This window comes from Lotus japonicus, chromosome 4, assembly GCF_012489685.1.
Source record: "Lotus japonicus ecotype B-129 chromosome 4, LjGifu_v1.2".
In the NCBI taxonomy this organism is placed as follows: Eukaryota; Viridiplantae; Streptophyta; class Magnoliopsida; order Fabales; family Fabaceae; genus Lotus; species Lotus japonicus.
The window spans coordinates 61,879,327-61,906,152 of NC_080044.1; the positions used below are offsets into that span (position 1 = coordinate 61,879,327).

The 26,826-nt window shown below is 38.1% G+C and overlaps 1 long non-coding RNA gene across 1 annotated transcript; it reads right to left on the reverse strand.

Annotated features, from left to right (window-relative positions):
• Positions 1 to 4,656: 4,656 nt before the first annotated feature.
• On the reverse strand, positions 4,657 to 10,503 carry LOC130713370 (uncharacterized). The gene is made up of 3 exons (XR_009010917.1): positions 6,356 to 10,503; positions 5,566 to 5,632; positions 4,657 to 5,475 (listed from the first exon to the last, which is right to left on the reverse strand). It is a non-coding gene; the product is annotated as an uncharacterized LOC130713370 (long non-coding RNA).
• Positions 10,504 to 26,826: the final 16,323 nt, after the last annotated feature.

A 26,826-nucleotide genomic window follows, 5' to 3' on the forward strand; every position in this document is an offset into this window, starting at 1 on the left:
TTAAAGGTTTAGAGGTTGTTTAATGTCTTATGAATTTTCCTTATAAAATAATATCCTTTTAGTCTTATCGCAAATCTTATGAGTCTTCAACATCCACCAAAATCCCAATTAACTCCCCGAGAATGTCTCGATCCGTCATAACCATAACAAGGCTCGAACTCCGTTCGTCCCGTCAAACTTTCTCAAACTCTCAAAATAAAATCGGCATGACTTGCCCGTTATTCTCACTCCTCAGTACCACAGATATATGTGAAATAATATAGTTAAATTAGTGCAATCCAATAAGCATAAACAGCATATTCCAACACATCCTAGATTAACCATTTAGCACATAACATGTGAATCATTTAGCACACAATATCAAGGCATCATGAAATCAACAAGCTCGGCCGAAGCCTCAGAAATCATTTCAGACATTTAGCAATTAAGTGCATAACACATAAATCAAGTCGAATTCGTCGACACCTAAAACATTATCTAGTAATTCAGAGAGTAGACCTCACCTTAGCCAATTTCCAGGGTTCTCTTCAAACGCTCCTTCACAATCAGCTCCTCAATCTTTCCTTCACAATCTCCCCCCTCGAATCCACAAAGTTCCTTGTTCTTCGGGAAATTCCTCAACGAACCTTTAGAGTAAAACCACAGAATTCTATCAAAATCTATCGAAAACTTAAGCTATCAATACTCACTAAGGTTACACGAAGTAGTATGTACTCCGAGGTATGATAATCTAGCGCGAAAGGACAAGTTTTCGAAAAAGGAAATTTTCCTCCTCCCCCCCTTATAGGGCTCGGCCACTTTTGGTAATTGTGGGGTTCGATTTTTCTTCGATCAAACTTGGTTCCTATGCTATCATTAGCCGTAACTAAGGGTATTCTAAACTCGGAAAAATTATCGGATCGAAAACTGTCGCAGGGGTATTTTGGTCAATATTTTAGCTCAGAAATTCAAAACTGAAATTTCGAAAAGCAAATTGGATAGGGACGTCACCAACGACGTTTATGACAACTAATACTACTAGCACTAAGCTAAGGCGATAGTTTTCAGTCCAAAGGTTGAGACTTTGCTTAAAAATGGGTATTTTAAGCAGAAATTGATTCCGGCGGAGTTCCGGCGACATAACGGAAAAACTAATCCGACAGAAGTGCTCTTGGGCACGTAAGGAAGATGTTTAGAATAAAAAATGAAGTATTCAGGATAGTTTTGCAAAAACCTCAAAACTAAGAGTACAGAAGGACATAGAGAAAAGCTATGGAAAAGACGATCAGAGGTAAGGATTAGCGACTATACCTCGACACCTTGAAGTAGCAACTGTCGGATCAACGATCAAGCAAGAAATCAAGAAAATCTTCTTCTCCTCCTCTCCTCTTGGCCGCGGCTTGTGTGTGTGTGTTTGTGAGGTTTTGTCTCAAGCTTCAACATATATATATAGGGAATGAAATGGAAGATATTTAGCAAGGATCGGATAAGTATGAATAGATATTTATCAAGATTGGATAGGTATGAATAGATATTTATCAAGATTGGATAAGTATGAACAGATATTTTGAGAAGATATTTTGTAAACCGGTACAGATTTGTTTAGATATCGGAGGATTTTGCTCATAGAGTTAAGATAAAAATATGAGAGCGATTTCCGATTCTTCCTACTGATTCCAACGTATTTTAGACACGATATTCTCCCCGCTGAATCTTCTAATTCTTCAAAGAAATATCGGTATGATTTTTGGTTTTCGAGGCTTGTTTTTAATGCTATATATTGAGGTTGGCAAAACGCGGGAAAATGAAAGTTTCGCGAATCTGATTTTTCCGGCTTCATTCTCCATGAATTCTAAGATAGGTTTTGGCGACATAAATCCAAAACTAAGAAAAGGTTTCCTTGTATTTTTGGTAACTAATGCAAAGTCGGTGTAAAACTATTTTACCCGATAAGTTGCTTTTTGCATCGGATGTCGGAATAGAAAACTTCCTTCTGAAGAAAGATTGAAATCATCGAGAGAAATGGGTGTACGCGTGTAGAATCTTCATTTGAAGCTCCGGATAGAAAAAGTCTTCATCGTCGGTTGATTCTAGGGTTTTGAAATACCAGGGTTTCAGTTTCGGCAAACTTCCGATGATTGGAATCGGACGTTCGTATATCCTAGAGTTTCGCCTCGAAACGATTGTGATATATGGAAAAAGAGAAGTTCTAACATTTCTCTGAAGATTTTTGGAATTAATTTCCATCGTGACTTTAAGTGAAAACTAGCTATATACTAGGGTTTCTGACCTAGGTTTAAGCGTATAACGATCGTGCTATACCTTTTATCGATTTTGGTACAATCCTTAGACTTTTCATGAACTTTCTCCTTCATAAATTTATTTCATTTGGTAAACTCTAGTTCAGGTTTCCCTTCACGATACATCAACCCTAATCGTGAATAGGATTCTATTTACTTGGCATAAGCTTAAAAAACTTGGGTCTTTCAGTTTCTCAAGACCTTGTTCTACAATAAAATACTTTATAAAAGCGTTGTTAACGACTATAGTTGACAAAAGGTTTATCTCCAGTCTTGTGCTGTCGAAAATGTGTTTCATCCGTAAGAGTGGTTTTTCTTGTGATGCGTAACTTAGACGTAACATGTTATAATAGGTTACATATTGATATTGGTATACCGATAGAACACAAAATAATATGGTCCATGGTGAATCGTATATAGTTAAATGATTTCAATTTAAATTGTCTATTATAAGTTTAAAATTCATTAAAATTTAAACAAAAAAGGATAGAAACACTGTTTTTTCCACAGTCATCCATCCAATTGTTTTCATTCACATCAAAAAAAATACAATTTTAATTTAATTTAAATAAAATATAATTGTAATAGTTTGTCCTATGTGGCACAGAATAGTTAGATGTATTGTAAAACTTCTTTATACCAATTGTGCATATCATTAAACTCAAATTTAAAATAACTAAAATAAAATTATATAATTTTTTAATCTCCACCATTGATTATTTATTAGTCATAAATCACATTTTTAACAACTTGAATCATTTAAAAAAAAACAACTTGAATTTTTTTTTTTTGTGTTTCGGAAAACTTGAATTATCTTTTACAATAACTTACTATATTTTTTCGGCTTGTATAATTTTAAGGAAAACTAAGTTTCATATATTTTTTACATTAAGTTGTTAATTCAAATAGTGACAAGAAAATTTTATTAATTCAAGTAATGACATGAAATATTATTTCAAAATTAAATGACACTCATTAAGAATTTATTATTAAATTTTTTTAAAGTATAAAATTAGAGAACTTAATGAAAAGGATATAGATTCAGGATGTAATCTACCAAAAAAAAAAAGATCCAGGATGTATATAACTTGATATAAGTTTTAACTTTTTAATATCAGAACTAACTGATTTTTACCGGCTTGTATGTAAGAAATATTTGATGTGATGTATTAAAAGATAATTTAATAATTAAATAAAGAGATATATTCTTTGATATTTGAATGAAGGAACACTAGTGTTTTTTTACCTGCGCGTTGCACGGGGAATATGTCTATTGTATTTGATACATCAATTAATAATGAACATGATTATGCGAGTTCGTTTTCTGTTATTATTTTTTAAATTCTAACTTATCTATGTTTTTTTTAAGTTGTTCCCAATATATGATCTCATATTTCCCTATTAATTCTCTCTTTCTCCCCAAATTTCGTTCCTCTCATCTGACATTTTAAATTTTCGGTTTCCCTATATCATTTTCCTATTTTCCCATTAATTGTCCTTCTCCCCCCCCCCCCCCCTCTCTCCCCTCATCTCTTCTTTCAAATTTCCCTTTCCCCCATTTATTTTTCTATAATAATTTTTTATTTCTAGAATGATTATTAAAACCTTTCATTTTCTTAAACATTTGGAAACTAATCAAATCAAATATTGTAATCTTCCCGTATCCATCAAATAATAATTGTTTTATTTCCCCAAAATAATTAAACAACCTAAATCAATAAATTTCCCTACGCCTATAATTCAACATATTTTCATTACAAAGAATGCCTCAAAAATCCAGTGAATCATAATTCTCCACAAATCCCAGCCAAGTCAATGTTTGTACATATACCAAATCTACAGACAATGACAAACCAAAATTGACCAAAATATATCATCTGAGATCCTAAATTTCACTTCCACTTATATTAATAAAAGAAATATTTCCCCACAACCTTCCCACTTCTTGTCTCATCTCAATCACAGCTCCACTTGCTCTCTTTCACCTCAACATGCTTCTTTACCGCCAGATGTAAGATAGAATGGAACATGACCAACTCTTCGCTAGCACTGAGGAATGGTGTGCTTCTCCTTTGGTTAATGCAAGTTTTCTCTTATGCTTCTTCTACTTTGTCCTTTGACCTTCTTCAAAGAAATAAATACTCCTAGTGTTTGCTCTTAAGATGAGTGAGTTCTAAAAGATAGAAAATATGAGGAGATTTTAGATATTCGTAAAAGTAAAAAAAAACTTGAACAAAGCAGATCCCACCAAATCTACAGAAACAAACAACTATTGCATTCGAGGTTCTATCACATCTAGCGGACATCTAGACCAGTTGATAGAGTTCCTGCAACAAAACCAGCATTGGAATCATCTCTCAAATAAACTAAGAATATTTCTTCAAGTCTGCAAAGCCAGAGTAGTTGGACTAAACAAAAACTAAAATCAAATTCAGTTTTCAATATGCTTTCCTCAAACAAAATGTGAATCAAATCCATATGGTTTCATACAAAATCGAACAAACTCACTCAGAAAAAACAAAAAAAAATCCAACAAAATCTATTTTCTCATACAGTTAGAAAAAAGGAAGAATTGTATATCTAAAGAACTTCTGCAAATCACAGCGAGTAGAGGTCATCAAAAGAGAAATACAGAGGGAGAACCACATATTGCATCCGTCCTCACTTTCTACAACTTGTTCAAAGATGCACTACTTCTTCGTGAGAAAAATCACACATTACAAAATCACAAGTAAAGAGGCCCCTTGTTTTAAAGTAAAATAGACATACCAAAAAAACGTACTTCAGTCAAGTGGTTCATGGCCAGCGCCACCACCCACATATTCAAATCCTTGTATCGAGCTCTTTAAACTACAACAGAAAACAAATAGAAAATCCAGGCCTGGGAACACTTATCACAGTATATTACAATAACAAAAAACTCAAAGCAAACTAACTAATACATAAATAGAAAAACATAACAGTAAAGATTCGAATAATCAATTCACAAAAATCCTTAAATTAAGAAAAATTCACAATTAGACAAAAACTCCAATCTTCAATTCATGAACTGTGTCCAATCTACGTAGTTTCCACCAGCAACTGCATGGGTTGTATGAGAGCAGTTTCTCAAGCATTCCTTCTCACACTGTTCGAAGAAGTGTCTCTCGGAACTCGGAAGAGACTCTAATCTAGAGATTTCTGATATGAACCCAGCCTGAAACGCAAAAATAAGAAAATGCTCAAGCTTTTACTTAGCACATGTATAAGAATGATAAGAAATAAGAAGTAAGACTGCATTTGGTACCAAATTTTGACGGGGCCTATCTGCATAAAACACTTCTGATATTTGCTCTGATGTGTAATATTCAGCACTGGAGTACAATTGTGCTACTAATCAAATCGAGTAAATCGGATTCACATCATAAGTTACAAAAATCAAAGGCACATTTCAGTCAAGTGAAACAAAAAAATAATGTAATGCCCCTCATGTGAACACCCCAAAATATTATCCATATATGTGAGAAAAGAACAAAATAATTCTCTCATCCAAACTCATAATTCCCCTATTAAAAATAATTCTATCCATATAATCAATCATGTTTTAGTACGCCAATTGGGTGACATATCTTACTTTGCTCTATATATTTCCTTAAGTTCAATTTAAATTGATTTTTAGTATAAGTTCATTGGTGAAGTAACCACAATTACTTTTGGCATTACATAACTTATGAATTAACATGTCTTGATACTTGATAGTAGTTGATCCTATTGATAGAATTATTTTCGATAGGTGATATAAGTGTGTTCATTCGGTTTGAACATCCATAAAAAATTAAAAAATATATACATATAACGGTGTTGAGATGATAGAAGGAAGAAGTTAAGAAAAATCAAGAAGTGGAGATAGTTTTCAATACAAAGTTTTAGATTCAAATGCATCATAACATAGAAAATATATATTATATATATATATATATATATATAAATACATAAATATATAAATCTCAATAGAAAAAAAAAAAACTTTATCCGAAGCCATGGAGGATGCAAGCACAGAGGATGAACTTGTTGATGGGTGAGAAGTGGCACTTTACCGAGATCGGACGTGGTTGCTAACATTTCAAGTCTAATTGAGCATATCATAGGTGAGGATGCGATTCTGAGCACATGCACTAAAGCTTCTACGAACTCCATGACGGTGGAACATGCGACAGAGTGAGTTTCCTTCTGATTCTGATATAGTGGTGGGGTGGCAGCTGAGGTTGAGAGGCTAATGGTTAGGAGAGTATTTATATGGTCTAAATGAGACTAAGGTTAGTGGGATATTGGGTCAATGCTGAACGTTTTTTTTTCTAATCGCTGGTTCGGTCAGGCTAGACCCCAAAACCGAAATCAACCGGCCAAACCCATATGAACCCATAAAATTGGATTGGTTAAACTTGCGGTCGAACAAACCTATTCGGTAAAAAGACTAGCTGATTGCTCAAGTTCGGTTCAGTTCGATAGTTTTTTGACATGCCTAACTCTTTGTATGAAATAATGTGACTCTTGTAAGATAGTTTATATATATTGCTTGATAAAAGCATTATAATGATAATGATGATAATTGACTTGAATATTGTCCATATCTTCCTGCTCATAAATATTACTTTTATATAACTGCTATTACGAAAGAAGAGCATAATTAAAAAGTACGAGAAAAAGATAGAAGAGCTTGTTCATTATTAAATGATGTTCTACAAAGTCATCAAAAAAATCAATCACACATATGAATAGAGGTTAGTACTACTACTCCACAAACATATGCACTTATGAAGACTAAAAAAAATTAAGATCTTTCTTCTCCATACTTCTCACATGAACCCATAAGATCTTTGTACTATTGTCCAACATGGTATGGTAGCTTTCACCTCCCTTCTATGAATGCTTTATCTTTGTTCCCACTAAAGCACAAAAGACAGAACAAGATAATATGTTTTCTGCATTATTCACATGATGAATCTATTAAATAATATCTCTGGATTCCATTGTACCTAAGTTACAAGTTCTCATAAGGCCATCTTACAAACGACAAAAAGGTCATTGTCATGGAGTTTGGCATCTTATAATGGTCATTTTCTTTGGTAGCCATCTCAACCGCAAATTTTCATCTCCTTGAAATTTAAATCCTTGTTACTTTCGTCCTCACAATGATCACAGCCTTGGACTTATACATTGCCCAATCCAAGAAGACGCGATTAGCGTGCGATCATGAAATTAAACAATATCCATAGAATCAAGGCCTAAAGCGGGTCCAGCTACTCTAAAAAAGAGTCTCTCACTTTAAAGTAAATAATTAGTTAATTACAACTTTCGAGTCCCTAAATGATAGCTTAAATGATACTCGAGAAAGAGTTATGGACATAAGAGGTGGGTAGAATGCAGGGTGAAAGGTTCATGGTTTAAACCCTGAAGATGACTAATTTACTAACATTAACAACTAACATTTGCCTATAAAAAAATTACAACTTTCGATTAAGTTGTTTTATTAACTTTTCAAAATACATAATCACTATATATAATTGTGATTACTTACTAAAATATAATCACTCTAGGACTTTAGAGTCAAATCTAATAATTTCCATCCATAAGACCATAAGATTTTCTTAAAACACACAAGACCATATCACATTGATATCAATTTAAATTTTATTTTGGCTGATTAGCTGATTTTAAAGATTTTAGTTTTAAAAATAAAAAATAAACTGTTCTTAGAAGCAGTTCTTTTTTTTTAATCAAAAACAGTTCTTAAATACACAAACTAATTTTTTAATTTTTCAGTTTTTAAAAAACAGAAAATAAAAGTCTTTAAAAATTGCAAACAAGCATGACCTCATGAGTTATATGACAGAAAAAGGAAAAAGGGATAGAAAGAGAGTGAATGGAAATAGGATGTAAGAGCACATGTATTAAAGTTCTACCAATATAGAAAAACTTTTTCTTTTAAGGCAGAGCATCAGAAAACTAAAAACTTTGAATTGGGGAATACGAACCCAGGAATAAAATGTAAGGATATCCTTAAATAGATGAGCTTCACAATATTATTCCTCTGCTTAATATGTACATGCTCTTTTAGAATCCAAATATATGGCAGACATAACGGCCCGATTTGTCTTAAGTACCTACCCTGCTTTACTTCCATTTTCATTCTAACATGTATACAAGAACTTATTCGATACCACATTCCTATGAGCATCAGCTACATGATTGATTCTCTTGCAAGTTGGGACACCCTTTTAGGTAATCCTCCATTGAAATAATCCTATTCGATCCGGTGTGCTAAAGGTCAAAAGTCTCTTTAAAAATGTGTTTCTTAATGATGAAACTTTCAACCTCAGGAGTTCACACAGCCACTTTGAACCATTCCTAACCACTGCGACCGTCACCATTAAATGACTTTCATTCAGCTAGCCAAGACCTAGATGCAGTAAAACTAGGTAGCGTGCAGTGTGTGGCATACCAATTAGAAGCCTACATCACAGAGATACCTTTTTCCATAACAAGAAAGAAACAAGCAGAGACCTTTAACCCATACGGTGAAGAAATGAAAATGACACATTTATAGTACTGCCCTTGAGCATCTTGAAAAAGAAGCTCCAGTTCCTTAATAAAGACACTCAGAAATTTATAAATGAATGTGGACATTTCTTCCCGTTTTGTTCCATAACATGTGAAACATGTATTTGGGGAATCAGAATCAATGGAAAGGTGACTGCATCTGCATGACCATTTTAAGTATCTGATCCACAAACAAAGTCCAAACAACCAAAACATGAGTTTTTTCAAGAGTGGACAGTAGGAACTATAATCACAACAACCATTAATTATGCCATGAATACTAAGATCTGAAATTCCATAGGAGCACTAAAAATTGATGGATTAAAACCAGAACAAACAAATTATACTAATTCTGCACCAAAACAAAATGAAAACCAACAAGCAAGATTATCATTACTTTACATAAAGGTGGAGATTTGAGGCTAGCAGGAAGCATTCCTATTTGGGGCAAATAGGTTTAGAAGAAAAACCAAGGACACTTCAATTTTAGAGTGATTAAACATAAGAGTAAGAACAGTGAAGATAGAGTAATAAAAAGGAAAGAAAATAAAAGGAAACACCAAAATATTCCTCAAGACAAAAAAAAATTGGTGAAGAAAAGAGGCGTGTCAGGTCACCACCTTGGGTTAGGACATGCTCTCAAGATCATAGTTCGCTTACAAAGTACCTACAGATCGTCTACCAAGTACCAACGCACTCCATATGAGCATGAGGCAACGTCGCAACGAGAATCGAATACACAACATTTTTAAGGGAATTGGTCCGTCCTTATCGAAATATTCCTAAAGACTTTTTTATCCCCTTTATCCCAAATCGGGAAATTGACAGCACCTGCAACACTAGAGGCATTCTCATTCTATTGGAAGGTGAATTCATTCACTAAGCCTCACCAGCAATACGCATCATAGAAATGGATGGAAAATAATTACTAAATCGCAATTCACAAGTAAGCCACAACAACCAGATGCATCTAGATCAGCTTTATCGAAAACCAGAGAATTAATCTATATATGAAAACAAGAGGAATTAAACATGAAACCATCAAAAGAGAGAGAGAGAGGCGAGATGAGCGCTGGATGCAGAGGTTTATCGACCGATTCTTGTTTTGTGTTCTTCCACAGCCAAATTCAGGAAGAGATCGATGAACCGCTGCGTCCAGCGACTTTGTCGCCTCTCTTAAATTAAAATAATCGAAAACCACAACCCGAAATAGATTATCACAGAAAAATGTAAGAAACAGAAAGCTATAAACAGCAAAGACGAATCGATGATGCGGAAAACACAGATCTGAACAGAAACAGAAAGTGTAATGGCAGTTACTTCTCTTCCGTCACAAAATTCACAATCCACGCACGCAACACAACATTGATCTGAAAAATAGTACAAATAGCGAAAACAGAAGAATCTGATGAAGAGAAAAAGAGAGAGAGAGTATCTTATATGAACCAGGAATCTATGGAGTCATCAACATTGCCGCAAGGGTATTTGATTTCTCTCTCTCTTCACTGTGAATGAGTCACAGATCCACAGTGACTTTTCAAGCCCAATCATTCTGCATTTTAGGTTTTTCTTTTCTTTTCTTTCGTAGCACTGAAACTACTATTTTACCCTTGTTTTCCAAACTCAAATCATATGCCCTTCGTCACGCTGGACCAATTAAATTTTATACACTATAAATATTGGCGAATAAATAGGTGTAGATGCTGACGTGGCTTGCACGGCAAAACACAAGTGTATAAATTATAAAAAATAGATTTTTTTATAAGCATAAAATAGATTAATTGATATAAACTTTCAGTTAATTTTTTTTTTACATCGGAAAGATAAATTTCATCAGCCAAAAATTGATCTCTGAACCTCCCAACTCATATGTCCCTCAACTTCTACCACTTAAACTATGAATAATTATATCTTCACACCTCACTTTTGAGATGTGGAGAAGTGGAAGAAGAGAGAGATAGAAAGAAAGGAAAGAGAAAGTAACGATGTGATATGTGATTTGATTGATAAAAAAAGAGAAATAGATAGAAAATGAAGGTAAAAAAGATGTGAAAAGGTGTGTACATATCATAACTCCTTAAACTATCCTACGGAATCGTTTAAATTTTTTTTTGCACTAATGTCAACTCACATTATGTTACATAGAACTCAAGAATTATGAAAAAGAAAGATGTGAAGATGCTCAAGCAACTTGCACGGCAAAATGTTTAAAAAAAGATATGCACAATATAAACGAGTTTTACACTAACATTCACTTAGATTATGTCACATAAATCAATTGAATTTTTCGGTTACATTATGCCACGCCCACATAAATCAATTGAATGCACATGTTGAAGAATTTTACACAATCTCTATTCTCTCATAAAAGGGTGTAAATTGGCTTGAACATTTTTTTTTTCACATGTCACGAAGTATTCATTTCAGGGATATTGAAAATTATACTATAAATGTTTTGAATAGTGCGAATCAATAATACTATTAAAAGAGCAAATGTTCAAAGGACCAAATGCTGATGTGTCGCAACCATAAGCATTCTGCTCTCTCATGCAATCTTAGACTTAGTGGAATTCTACATGGCATTCTACAAGCTCTTCTCTCCTTTTTACTGTACACATGACATTTCCTTCTTTTTTCTGTTTTTTTATCAAGCTCCACACATCATTCTCTCTCCCACTATCTTCCTTAATTATTAAGAACTCATTCTCTCTCCCAAAGAGTGCATCTTCCAATTCCTTTTTTAAATGCTTCACACATACCACAAAAACATGCAAGCCTTCATAATTATATTTTCACCATTCCAATTAATCTCTTCCATCAATGGCCACCATTATCATATTTCTGACCAATCATATACCCTGCGCCGCCATCAACATCCTTCCTCAAGAATCCTTATTCAAATCTCCCCAAGATGACACATTGGGAACCAAATCTCTAAACTTTTTCGGTGGTCGAGGTTTCATCTGCATCTCCAAAAGTTTTCAAATTTCAAATTTACTATCTATATTTATTGTTTTATTATTCTCATTCTCACTACCAACTCAAATTTCCCAGTCTTGCTTCACAGGTCTCATCTCCTTCGCGCTCTCCTTCCTCACCTAGGTCTCTCTACCACTCTGAGGAACTCGAGTCCTCCTTCTTCAACTTCTTCTGCTCCCAAGTCCCAACCCGAGCCAGAACTTGCGATCCGCCCTGCCACCGCCCCCTTCGGCTTCCTCTCTGACTGGCGTTTCAAATGCAGTGGAGTACTTACTCTCCAAGGTCGGCGATCTCATGATCTAGGCTCTTCGGAAGTAATCCCCTCTTCCCTCCCCTCCCCCTTTTATTTTCCAGAGTTTTCTTCATTTGATTCCTTTTCATCTCTCTATCTCTCTGTAGAACTCATAGTTTGCTGAGTTTGCTATAACTTTGTGTTCGGATAGATGTCATATCGGACATTTAGGTCATTTTGGGAACAATTGGTTCTTTCTAGGTGTTTTTTTTAAGGCTGGAGAAACCTTTCCCCATTTTCTTCTTATTCATTTTGTATTTATTGGTCTTTCTTCTTTACTTTTTGTTCAATTTACCCTTTCATTCCCAGAATAATTTAAAATTAAAAAACCTAACAGATGATCTTACTTTGATTACCTATAATTTAATTTACTGAGTATTAGATTTCATTTTATTTATTCATTCTGCACTGAATTATGAAGAAGCATGAGTTACTTTTCAGCTGATTGATTTTTTGAGCTTTTGTTCTGTCTCTAAGATTAGTGTTTATGGGTGCTGAATCTTTAAACATTTCTATGAAGCATGACACAAGTTGGAAACACTTCAGCAACAACTGTTATAGGTAATAAAAGTAGAAAATTTCCTCAATCTATAACTCTTCCGATGATTCATATCAGGTAGATGCACTTGGTTTCAACTGTTATGTGTCTTCTTTATCAGTGCAACTTATTTTGAATGCTAATTGCGTTGTTTTTGTTGCTTAATTTTTACTGTAATGCCTTTTTTTAGAATGTGTATCTTCTGGGCTTCTGACCACTTTTATAAGAATTTTAGCATTTGTAGGCCATTGTATGTTAGTTAGATAGTAATTAATATTAAATTGTTAGCATGGGGGAATTATATATAAAAAAGGATAGAAGTATTTATTGAGGGATTACTTGGAGATTGTCTAAATTCCACCTGTAGCTCGGGCTAATGTAAAAAGTTAAAACAACAACCATTTTAGAACAGAGAGAGTATGTATTACTAATTTTTCTGCTTATCAAAAAAAAATGTATTACTAATTTTTCTTAATTTTTTAAATAATTATAGAATTAAATATGTATAGATATTTATAATGTACGATAATTTAATGATGAAATTAGGAATCATTGATATTCAATATATTTGTTCATGTATAAACTACTGGGACTAACATTTTACATGTAAATAATTTTATTTTATTTTATATTTAAGTCAAAGATTTTATTTAATATAATTCAGTTCCGTTCACTTTTCAAGCTAATTTTAGAAATTAATATATATAAAAATATGATAATTTGATAATGAAAAAATATCGTCCATAGATTAGAAAATGTTAATTTGTTGATATTTATTTATGTTTAAATTATATGGTTACAAACTGCACGGGAATAAATGAACATGAAAATAATATTATGTGCAAATATGATGATTTTGGCCAATTAAATTCTTTATTTCGGAACCTTTATATTTGTTAAATGGTTGTATGAGTTTAAATTACTATAGTCGAGTGACTCAATTTATGTTTTTGAATTATCTATATTCTTATGATGATTGTACTTTCATTCTTAGCATCTCAAATTTTTATATCAATATATAGTATTGATTAATGTTCAAAGAGTTTAATTTCTATGCACTGATGGTGTAAAGTTTTTTTACAACGTTAACCAATCAGATTTCAAGAATGTGAGAAAATCTCTTTTTATTTCATTTCATTAATTGACGTGTCACATCCTTAAAATCTGATTGGTTGACGGTGTAAAAAAAACTTTATACCGTCGGTGCATCAACCTTTTTCTCATGTTCAAATACAATAGTAAAATTTGCCGTGCAACGCACGGGTAGAAAATTCTAGTTCGTGATAAAGCATGAACCATGATAACTCTTCATGAATGATGCGTGTAAAAAATTATTGAGACCAATCTTTAAAATCAGGGTCCAAATTCTTGAGAGTTGAGTTAATTCATCCATCGGTTTCCGTGTTTTCTTTCCATCCCACTTTCCTTCCACCCAACCAAACAAAGCCTAACTTACAAAGAGAAGGAAGTAAACATACTTCCTCCATTCCTATTTGGACTGGGCGAGCCCCTAGAGGGGCAACGCCCAGCATGTATCCCGCCCTGAGGCGGGGCCCTGGCCTTTAGATGGGCCTTGACCTCGGAGGCCCAATTGGCCCAATAGGTAGTACCCAAGCTCTATAAATAGGAGGTAGTTATCAAGTGTAAGGGACTTTTGGCTCATTTGATGAAATAACACATGAAATTCAGCATTTTCTCTCTCACTCCCTCTCTCTAGCACAATCTCTCTACCCTTAGGTACTACACCTTTCCTCAATGTTCATTCCCAGAACATTTGGCGCCGTCTGTGGGGACCGTAAACTTTCTACTCCCATTCACGTGGATTGATTGTGCATGAAGTTACCTCTGATTGTGATTAGGCAATTCTCTGGTTTTCTGATTTTGATTCTGTGACTAGTGTTGGTCTTCCGATCGAGTTTGCATCGTTTCTGGTTTGGATGGAGACTCGACGCCGGAGGCAACATCATTCACCAATGCGACAGCGGATTTCGCCGCCTCGGCGGCCTCATCGTGTGGACCTGGATTCTCCGGTACGAACGACAGGAGTACAGTCGCCCTCTCCTCCTCCATCACCGCCGCCTCCTCCATCGCCTTCACAGGTGGGATCTCTGGAGCGCTCACCAGGGAATTCACCTGCTCCGGAACAACAACCGGCGGTGACGCAGGAGCAATGGCGCCATTTGATGCGCAGCATTGGCAACATCCAGCAGCGGAATGAGCATCTACAGGCTCAGTTAGATTTCTACCGTCGCGAGCAGCGAGATGATGGAAGCAGAGAAGCAGATTCCGTGGCTGAGTTCCGTCCGTTCTCGGAAGATGTCGAGAGTGTGGCGATTCCGGATAACATGAAAACGTTAGTTCTGGATTCTTACAGCGGAGATTCCGATCCGAAAGATCATCTTCTGTATTTTAATACGAAAATGGTGATAATTGCGGCGTCAGATGCGGTGAAGTGCAGGATGTTTCCATCGACGTTCAAATCGACGGCGATGGCGTGGTTCACAACTTTGCCGCGTGGATCGATTTCAAATTTCAGAGACTTCTCATCCAAGTTTCTAGTGCAATTCTCGGCAAATAAGAATCAGCCGGTGACGATCAATGACCTATACAATATTCGCCAGCAGGAAGGGGAGTCACTGAAAGAGTACATGGCAAGGTATAGCGCGGCGTCGGTAAAGGTAGAGGATGAGGAGCCTCGAGCTTGTGCTTTAGCATTTAAAAACGGTTTGCTGCCGGGAGGGTTGAACAGCAAATTGACACGTAAGCCGGCGCGCTCGATGGGAGAGATGCGTGCTCGTGCCAGCACTTATATTCTCGACGAGGAGGACGACGCTTTCAAAAGAAAGCGCGCGAAGTTGGAAAAGGGCGACACGTCGCCCAAGCGCGTGAAAAAAGATAGGAGCGGCGAAGATAAGGGGGATGGCAAACAGCAGAGACCAGGTAAGGGGAAGTCGGTATTCAAACCGACCAAGGAACAGTTGTATCCACGGCGCGATGATTATGAACAACGTCGGCCTTGGCAATCTAAGTCTCATCGCCAGCGGGAGGAAACTGATATGGTGATGAACACAGATTTATCGGATATGCTCCAAGGGGCGAGGGACGCAAATCTAGTGGATGAACCGGAGGCCCCAAAGTATCAGCCACGGGACGCCAATCCCAAGAAGTGGTGCGAGTTCCACCGGTCCGCCGGGCATGATACGGATGACTGTTGGACTTTGCAGCGGGAGATTGATAAGTTGATTCGGGCGGGATATCAAGGAAATCGTCAAGGCCAGTGGCGCAACGGTGGCGATCAAAACAAAGCGCACAAGCGGGAGGAGGAGCGAGCGGACACTAAGGGCAAGAAAAAGCAAGAATCAGCGGCTATCGCCACAAAAGGGGCTGATGACACGTTCGCTCAACACTCAGGCCCGCCCGTCGGGACCATCAACACCATCGCCGGGGGATTTGGCGGCGGTGGCGACACTCATGCGGCGCGTAAGCGCCATGTTCGTGCTGTTAATTCCGTTCATGAGGTCGCTTTTGGATTCGTACACCCTGACATAACAATTTCGATGGCGGACTTTGAGGGGATAAAGCCTCATAAGGACGACCCGATTGTGGTGCAGTTAAGGATAAACAGTTTCAACGTTAGAAGGGTACTCCTGGATCAGGGTAGTTCGGCTGATATTATCTATGGTGATGCATTTGATAAGTTGGGACTAACTGACAATGATCTGACTCCATATGCGGGAACCTTGGTAGGTTTCGCGGGGGAACAAGTAATGGTGCGGGGATACATTGATCTAGACACAATATTCGGGGAAGATGAGTGTGCTAGGGTTTTGAAGGTAAGGTATCTGGTTCTCCAGGTGGTGGCATCTTACAATGTCATCATTGGGCGAAATACATTGAATCGCCTTTGTGCTGTAATTTCAACAGCCCATTTGGCGGTCAAGTATCCGCTAAGCAGTGGAAAGGTGGGAAAGCTGAAGGTGGACCAGAAGATGGCGAGGGAGTGTTACAATAATTGCCTTAACTTGTACGGCAAGAAGAGTGCGTTGGTTGGTCATAGATGTTATGAAATCGAAGCTTCGGATGAAAATCTTGATCCCCGGGGCGAGGGGCGAGTAAACAGCAGCGGGAGGCGAGTCACTATACTCTCATTGACGGACACTTGTATCGCCGTGGTTTCTCAACGCCATTGTTGAAATGCGTACCGCCAAAGAAGTACGAAGCGATAATGTCTGAGGTACATGAAGGAGTGTGCGCGAGCCACATCGGGGGAAGGTCTTTGGCTTGCAAAGTGTTGAGGGCGGGTTTTTACTGGCCCACCCTCAGGAAAGATTGTATGGACTTCGTGAAGCAGTGCAAGGAATGTCAAGTGTTCGCGGATTTGTCTAAGGCACCGCCAAAAGAGTTGGTAACGATGAGCGCCCCGTGGCCTTTCGCCATGTGGGGTGTGGACTTAGTCGGACCTTTTCCGACCGCCAGGGCACAAATGAAGTTTATATTGGTGGCGGTGGACTACTTCACTAAGTGGATTGAGGCTGAACCCTTGGCCAAGATTACTTCTGCAAAGATAGTCAATTTCTACTGGAAGCGTATTGTTTGCAGGTTCGGGATCCCAAGGGCGATCGTATCTGACAACGGGACCCAGTTTTCAAGCAGCCAAACAAGGGAGTTCTGCAGGGAAATGGGCATACAGATGAGGTTCGCCTCTGTTGAGCACGTCTAAAGTCTTGGTGGTGGAATACCAAGCAACAAGTCCTAGTTAAAATTAAGGCACGAAATCGTTAGGCGTAATTCAATCATATGACGCGTGAAAAATAGCGCAAGATCTGACAACGGGACCCAGTTTTCAAGCAGCCAAACAAGGGAGTTCTGCAGGGAAATGGGCATACATATGAGGTTCGCCTCTGTTGAGCATCCGCAGACGAACGGGCAGGTGGAATCTGCAAACAGGGTAATCCTACGAGGACTAAGACGACGGCTTGCGGAGGCTAAGGAAGCTTGGTTGGATGAACTTCCGGCGGTGCTGTGGTCGTACAACACCACCGAGCAATCTACTACAAGGGAAACCCCCTTTAGAATGACCTACGGGGTAGATGCCATGTTGCCGGTGGAGATTGACAACTTTACATGGCGGACTCGACCAGGTTTTGAAGGGGAAAATCAGGCCAACATGGCGGTGGAGCTGGACCTTTTGTCGGAAACGCGCGACGAGGCGCACATTCGGGAAACAGCGATGAAGCAGCGCGTGGCGGCAAAGTTCAACAGCAGGGTTCGCGTCCGAGATATGCAGGTCGGCGACCTGGTCCTCAAGTGGCGATCGGGAGCCCCGGGGAACAAGCTTACTCCTAACTGGGAAGGGCCCTACCGCATTATTAAAGTTCTTGGTAATGGGGCCTATCACTTAGAAGAGCTTGATGGGAGGCGGTTACCTCGATCGTTCAATGGTTTGAGCTTGCGCTACTTTTATAGTTGATCACAGGCGAGAAAGTGAACAAGGCGGAATCGCCGGAGCCAGATATCTTTAAGATTTTCCGAAGTGTTTTCAAATTCTCCAATGCATTGCAATAACAAGGCGTGCTCTTTTTCTCCGAAAGGAGTTTTTTAATGAGGCGCTCCATCAATAAAATAAAACGAAAATTCACGAAACTCGTGTCCAAAAATTCCAGGGATTCCCTGACGATCGGAATTGCCGATCGACATAAAGAATTACGGCGATCACTAGGTGGGACAAGCTTGATCCCCAAAGGGGCTTGCTGGAACCCTGAAGGTTGTGGCGATTCCACAAATGGCCTTTGACGCCTGGGAATCACCCTCCGGAAAGTCTGACGTGATCGCCGATCCCGTAAACGATGTGCTGGGTAAGTCTCGCCAGAATACGACGAGCGCCGTTAACTAGGCAAAAGTCTTGGGACCCCCAAATGGCCATTGGGATCCAAGCATTGTAAGCCCCGAGCGGGCAAAGCCCCGGGCGAAGTCCTCGAGAATGGAGGCCGTTTCTTCCTATTGGGGAAAACGTCTAAAGTCTTGGTGGTGGAATACCAAGCAACAAGTCCTAGTTAAAATTAAGGCACGAAATCGTTAGGCGTAATTCAATCATATGACGCGTGAAAAATAGCGCAAGATATATGGTCGGCGAAGGAATAGGGTGGAAGGCGAGTGCTTGGTCACTCAGGATGTTGAGTATTTTACTACTCTGGCGTGTTGAGGGGTTGAACTATGAGACTTATTCTTAAATTTTTTAAGCCATAAGACGGCAGCGACTAAAAAGTGTACGGCGGAAGCATTCCAATATGACTTACAAAATATCCAATGGCGATATAAAAAGCTATGGCGAAGGGTTGCTTAAACATAGACGAATGACGGAAAAGTACACTACAAGGTGACAGTAAAAGATAAAAGTAATGTTAAAATTACATTATTCATTGTTTTCTTTCTCCTGTTCTTCTTCTTCCTCTTCTTCTTCAGTCGCTGTCCAGAGGTTTTGGTCAATCAGGGGAGGATCGTCGGGACCAACCAGTCCTGCGGCGGTTATCTCTTTCATTACTCCCATGGCGCTAAAGTCAAAGTTCGGGTACAAATGTTGGGCTTGATCTTTGGCGAGGTAGAAACCGCGCTCGCGGTTGTCAAGGGCGATGTCAGCGGCTTGTTCCCTCGCCTCAGTGGATTTGGCCTTCTCCATCGCCAGCTCGTCCTCTAGCATTTTGATCTTTGCCAGTTGGGAAGCAATCTCAGCATCTTTCGTGGCGAGGGCCTCGGCATGAGTTTCGGTCGCTTTCTTGATCTCCTCGGACGTAGCCTGCATCACCGCCTCCATGTCAGACCTTGCCCTTTTCTCTTGCTCCGTCAACGCCTTCTTCGCTAACTCCAGCTCAGCGCGCATTATGGCAAGCTCTGACTCCTTAGCAATCAGCGCCTCGCCTCGGGCGATCAAGTCCTTCTCGGCTTGCTCTTTTTCCTTTCTGCAAGCTTGAAGGCTTGCATCAAGCTCATCTGCTTCTTCCTTCATCAGCGCCAGCTGATCCTCCAGCTCGCCGATTTTAATTCCCGCCGTGCCAATCATCTTGTCGGCATAGGCTTTGTCTTTTCCTGCCTGCGTCGCCAGTTTGTCGAAACGCTTTTCCCAAGCGGCGGCGGCTTCTTGATGCTTAGCACTTTCGGCCTTCAACCGCTCAGCTTCAACGGTGGCGGCATTGAACTTCTCAAACGCATGGGCAAAGATGCACCCAGCGCGTAGGAGGCAAGCAAGAGTCTCCTCCTTGGTGTCCTTAAGGCCCCGACTCAAAACTTCTTTTTCTATGGCGTCACGGTTAAGACCAGCAAGTAAGAATTCTGAGGGTTCAATGGCGTGGGGGAGCATATTATAATAGCTTGAAGAACCGACCTCGGGAGCAGGGGCTTGTTCAATTTGAGCCGCTTCAGAGGTAGTGGCAGCGCCAGGACAGGATTTTTCCCCTTGGTGAGGCGGGGAAGGCACGGAGCCCGCATCATGTGTTGAGGGCGGGCTAGGAGGCGCATCTCGGCGAGAGGGAGACTTCGGGGTTTCATTTTCTTTTTCCTTCTCCCCAATAGGAGTGTCGGAAGACGCAGCAGCTTTTGTGGCGTTGACGCCGGTGAGTTCCTCGGCAGCTGAGGATTGAGAAATGTTGGTGGTTGTCGCACCGACGGAGGCGGCTGTGGCGCCAACAGAGGACTCAGCGACAACAGCAGCGGTCGCACCGGCGGTGGCAGGAGTAGAAGTTGGTACGGTGGTTGGCTCGATAGCCGCGGCGACGGAGGCTTCAGTGACATTTTTGCCTTTAGGCGCAGCAGCAGTGGTGGGCTGAGCGCCAGGGTTGGATGTGCCGGCGCTGGGGGAGGCTTTGACCAATCTTCTCCTTTTGGGAGCCTTGGTGCTCTCGGCTTGGTTCTCAGCACCGCCCCGTTTTTTCACGTCGCCCTCAGTGTTAAATTTTGGGGAAAAGCGAGCCATTCTCCTCTCGCGGGCCTTCAGGAGCTCGGCGTTCGTAAAATTCATATCTTCTGTAACAATAAAAAAAAAACACGATCAGTGACAACATAGGAGTCGAGAAAGGAAATGTCAACAATAAAAATAAAAGTGAGCTATGGGCAACCTAAGTATTTGGGAGTTCTTGAGAGGTCAGCGCCCTCAAGGACTGTTGTGCAGTCAAGGATGGGAAGTGGGGCAAGGAGATTAAGAAAGGCTTTGTCGTTGGCGGACAAGGATTCCTCTGAAGGATCGGTGATCCCATTGGGCTTCTCCGTCCAGTAAAGAGGAAAGAGGGCGGTTCCGTCTCTGAGGGTGAATGCCTCTGGGTAGGCGGGATGAACCGCCACACGGAAGTACTTTCGTGCGAAGGAGGACTTCGCGTTACTTTTGTGAGGATGCAAACACTTCCGGCCGGCTCGGGCCTTCAAGGAAATCCATCCTTTGTTTTTGATGGACTTGGGGTCGACGTCGTAGAGGTAGAAGAAACTGGTGGGAGATGGGGCGATGCCGACAGCGGCGCTTAAGATTTCAAAACACCGAATGAAGGCCCAGGCGTTAGGGTGGAGTTGACAGGGAGCCGCGTTGATGTCGCGGAGGACGGTTTGGACAAAGGGCGAAAAAGGAAGCCTGATTCCAAGCTCGCTAAACATGTATTCATACGCAAAGAAAAAATGGGATCTCTTTACGTCGCCGTCTGGCTTGTGAAGCCAGGGGCGATCCCTGGGACTGCAAATCCAGATCCTGAGTTTGGCGTTAAACTCATCGTCTTTGGACAAGCCACCCAGGGAGTTCATGAATTGCACAATGGGATCGCTATCTTGGAAGATGGAAGGTTGATCTATAGCCTCGTGTTTAGGGGCTACTTGGACTGGAAGGGGCAGAGTGGCGTAGGTTTTTAGTCGGTAAGCTGGGATCTCCTGAACCTCTAAACGGAGGCCACCGGCGGCGGTGGAATCAGGGTCGCTTTCGGAGGAGGAAGAGGAGTGATTAGGGGAGGTAGGGTTTGAAGCCATTTTTAGAAGGCAGCGAAGTGAAAGAAAGGAAAAGATGAGTATGTGTATGATGTAGAGATAAGGACAGTGGGACTCACCGGAGTAAGATGTGAAGAGTGGGTAGCGGAAGGGGTGATAAGCGATGGCCCCGGAACGGAAGTTGGCAGAAGGAGTCTGGTAAGCGATTAGGGAGGTGAAGAGGGGTTTCGGAAAGGGATGATTGTGGGGAAGAAGGGTTTTTATAGGGAAAGGAGGGAGTCTGGAAGGGTGACGCGTGTTGGACGCGTGTGGAAGGTTAGAAGTCATGATGGTTTTGGGAAGGTGGGTCGCGTGTAATGGGGAGTTACTGCGCACGATGGGATGGTTATGAAAGGTGAGGTGACGGTTCCGGAGAAAGAGGGAAATTGATGTAACCGACGCGTCGCGTGGGGCAGTCACGTGGGGCAGATAGGGATTTGAAAGGGTTTTAAAATAAGGGAAAGCGCGAAAAGCCTCGCCACTATAAAGATCAAACACCATCGCCTGACAGGGGACACCAACAACAAAGTTCAGTCGCTCGCCGGGGCTACCGCCAGTCAATGATTGAACGATCAGCACACGACCCATGCCTGCCACCTTTCCCGCCGGCGAACGATCATACACTTGCTCCAACTTATCGCCAGTACGAAGTAATCGTTCTCGCCGCTTGTGGGCTTGTGGACTTGCCAGCTCGGGTTGCTCGTCAAGCCAGTGGACTGGGTAATTGAAAATGCTAGTTTCCTTTTGCTCACGCCATGTTGGCGATATAGTTTATTTCTCTTTCCTCAAGCCATGTTGGCAGTGCAGATTCCGGTGTGCCGTAAGACATATGTAAAAGCATTTAAAAGACACACTTAGCTCTCGTACCTCGAGCTCGGTGTCTTGTGGACTAGTGGACTGGGCGAGCCCCTAGAGGGGCAACGCCCAGCATGTATCCCGCCCTGAGGCGGCCCTGGCCTTTAGATGGGCCTTGACCTCGGAGGCCCAATTGGCCCAATAGGTAGTACCCAAGCTTTATAAATAGGAGGTAGTTATCAAGTGTAAGGGACTTTTGGCTCATTTGATGAAATAACACATGAAATTCAGCATTCTCTCTCTCACTCCCTCTCTCTAGCACAATCTCTCTACCCTTAGGTACTACACCTTTCCTCAATGTTCATTCCCAGAACACTATTTATCTGTCCAGGAAGAGAAGGTTCACACAAATTATGGAAAGTAATTAATTGTGTTGATTTTTATAAAAGTATTATTTGTTTTCTTATATCACCCTTTAGAATGTATTTTATCTTTCTTCATTTATTGTTTATGTAAGGGTATTTCTTAGATTAATATCAATTAATGCTCTCTTAAAACTCTAAGTGGACAGTTATATAAGAACAAGAAAAATTCTTCAAAGTAGACCGTTAATAAGGAACGGAATGAGTAATTTTATCGAGTTACTATCGAACACATTCAAACCGATCAAATCCGTCAAAGACAATGAAATTAAAAGGTACTCCCTCCGGTCCTATTTATAAGCATGAAAGAGAAGAAAAATCTTGGTCCTTTTTATAAGAACCAAATGAAAGTTTGAGCTATATTAATTATTTTTTTCCAATGATGCCCTTATTAATTCTAACTTGTAAAATGTGTCTCATTAATTATTCTCTCTCTTTCTCACTTTCCAACATTAATAACAAAGGGTAATTTTGGAAGTTTATTTTGATTCAAGACATATTTAATGCATTTTACCTAGTTTAACTACATTTCTTAAACTATGTGAATTTTTTTTTTGTTGCTTATAAATAGGACCGGAGGGAGTATATGTTTCATATATATCTTTCATTTCATTTCATCTAATTTATCAATTTACTAACTTTAAAAAATAATATCCATTCACATTCCAATTCTAATTTGTTCACTTGTGAATAATATGATTGATGGTGTTTAAATTTATAAAAACATTTCTAACCTTCATTTAACTTTTTGATTTTTCTTTTTGAAAAGAGATTTTTTTCAAAATGTCTGATTATATGGCGTTTCAGTTTAATGAGCTGTGTGCATAACTTTACATAATAAACATTTTAAAATGATAAGAGCATTGTTTTGTTCTAAAAAATGCATTGCGTTTAAATATTTTATTACTTATAAACTTCGTAAAAAATTTCAGATTATCAAGTAGCCATTATAGTGGTATCGGTGTTTGTGTTGTTGCTGCTTTTACTTTGCTTTTTTCAATAGCAAATGGAGCCCAATGCGTAAGAAAGATATTGAAGATGCTGAGCAAAACCCGACCGAAGCTTAACTGATCTGTGTAATTACTCCATTCATTTTCTATTTAACTGTGGGAAGAATCAGGGACACTACTACTATTTGAACTAGCGGAATCACCCGTGCATTGCACGAGTTACTTTACTATATATATATATATAATATTTACAATTTATGTAATATTATATTTATGCAATTTTGTACAATTTTTAATTACATAAATATATAAATGTGTGGTAAATATATATAATAGATTATTTAATGAATTTTATACATTGATTTAAAAAAATATATATTAATGTCAATTGAGACAAATAGAAATTTTACAAAAGATGTTTTATTTTAAAACCATAATACCAAAAAATGTGACCCTTATAAAAAAATAAAAAATGTGACATCAAGCCAACATGGGTCGACACATCTGGCTTCGAGTTTAACTTCCACCTCCTCATAGGTCCCAGTTGGCAGTAACCCTCCTAAGGGAGATCCCTCAGCGCTCCTTCTAGGAGTGAGCCGCTGCTGGCCTCCTCAGCATGCAACTGGCGCCTTACCCGATAGTTTTGAGGTACTTTATCTTCCTTCTACCATTTTTATAACCAAAAAAATTGTGACATCAATGGTTTAGAATGATCAATTTGTTGTTATTGTTTTCATAATTATCAATTTATAAAATATTTAATATTATTTTTAAAAAGTACTCGTAGATAATGAAGCAAACGAATTATATAAAATGCTTGTAACAAAAAAATTATATAAAATGCATTTAATATTTATATTAAGATCACTAATATCTTTAAAATTCATTTTTCATTAGGGACAAAAAGTATACATTAATTTAATATATATATATATATATATACACACACATATATATACCCATAAAATTATTGAAATGGTGATCTAAAAATTAAATTAATAATATTTGTTTGTTCTAAATGCAACGACCGCTGCATATTTTACTTTTTTAAGTTATTTTTTCACGCCTTCCGCATACAAAAGATAAGAATCAAACTGTGCATCAAAGCATATTGCTTAGAAAACATTTGTAAATCTAGCAGGTTAATGCTTTGAGCAAATTAAGAAAATGATCGTCTGAGTTACTAAATCTTCTTTCTTGTAAAAAGGAAATTATTAAAATTACAAAGTGATTGATCTTTAAACGTGTAAAAGTATGGATCAAAGTTAAACCTTTATGTGAAAAATATAAAATATAAAATGAAAATTTGTTTTAATTCACAAAAAATTGGATCACATTTCAGATTCATTTTGTGTATGTCTTTCTATCTTGGAGCTCTTGAATATTATCCTTTGATAGGTTTGTCATTGGCCTAACTCATCATTCCTTTGTTGAAATAAAACATCCTCATGTCTTCCTTTGAACTTGTCTCAATACATGCTCATCCTCAATATCTCGGAACATTTGACTGAGCGATCCCTTATATCGATCCCCTTGCCTCTAAAATGACTGAGGAAAATACCAAAAGCAAAGTGAAAGTATGGGAAAATATAGAAGATAGAAGAAAAGAAATCCACATAAATTATAACAAATACCAAATCATGCATAATTTAATGGAAATCATCGTTCACAATATTATGCATGGCGTGTTAAAAAATAAGAAAATAGAAAAATGAATCATGAAGAAAAAGATAGCACATAGTATATCACAAGAAAGTAAAGAGAAGAAATGCACACATGCCTGCGCAAATGATGAGTACTTTCTCTGGAGAAGTAGAAGACCTATACGGAAAAAAAAATCAGAACAGAGGAAGATCAGATGAAATCGTGGAAAAAAGATAACACTATTAATTATATTATGATAAAGAGAATAAAAGAAGAACACAAATGCACTTGCACAAATTTTTGCTTTCTCTAGAGAAGTAGCGGACCTGGGAAAATATAAATTTAGAAGATATAACACATTATCTCATGGGTAAGAGAACGAAGTGTACAATGCAATTGAAAAAAAAAAGATAAGGACTGAGTGTTATTTTAACATAGAAAAGGAGAACATGAGGAAAAAAATGTGTATAAGATTGATAAAATGACGTTAAAGTCCCTATCTATATAATAAATATGTGTTGAAAAGGAATGAATTTCTATTTCAAAAGGCACGTAGAATTGAAGATTCATGATTGTTGAGATTTCTCTATAAATTACAAATTATATAAAGTTTTGAATTTGAATTTGAATTTTGAATTTTTTATTTTTTGTTAAATTTGAGAGCCAACCAATTCATTATGTTTTTTTGAAACCTTGATTCATTATGTTAAAACTTTAGAAGAGTTATAAGTAATTATATATGAAATAAATTAGTACATTTAAATACTTTTAGTGCTTATTATATATCATTCAAAATCCAGCTTGAAATTAGTCAACTAAATCTTCAATGAAATTCAAATTAAAATAAGCCAACAAAAGAAATAATCAACCTGAAATTTTAAATTCGGTTTCTATCAACCTATAAAAGTATCACATTTATTACACTTTTGTATACCATGTTTTATATATATATATATATATATATATATATATATATATATATATATATATATTAATACTAAAAAATAATCCCAAGTTAAATTAATATTTAAAATTGAAAAAATATTATTTCACTAGTACTTTTTACCCGTGCGTTGCACGGGGACATTCTTTATTATTGTATTGTGTTTTTTATGTTTTTTTAAAATTATTTATTCATATGAAAAGGAGAAAAAATAATATTTTTTTGGTGATAATTAGGTTTTTTTTCCAAGTGTTAATTCATGTTTTTTAAATTGTTTTTTTTTCGTAGAATTTCTTATGAGTGTACTTGTCTTTTTTATTTGTGTTGTTTTTCCTTGTTTATCAAATTGATGTTTTGGATTTATTCTTTTGATATAACAATTTTATTGTACTTTACAGATAGAAGTGATAT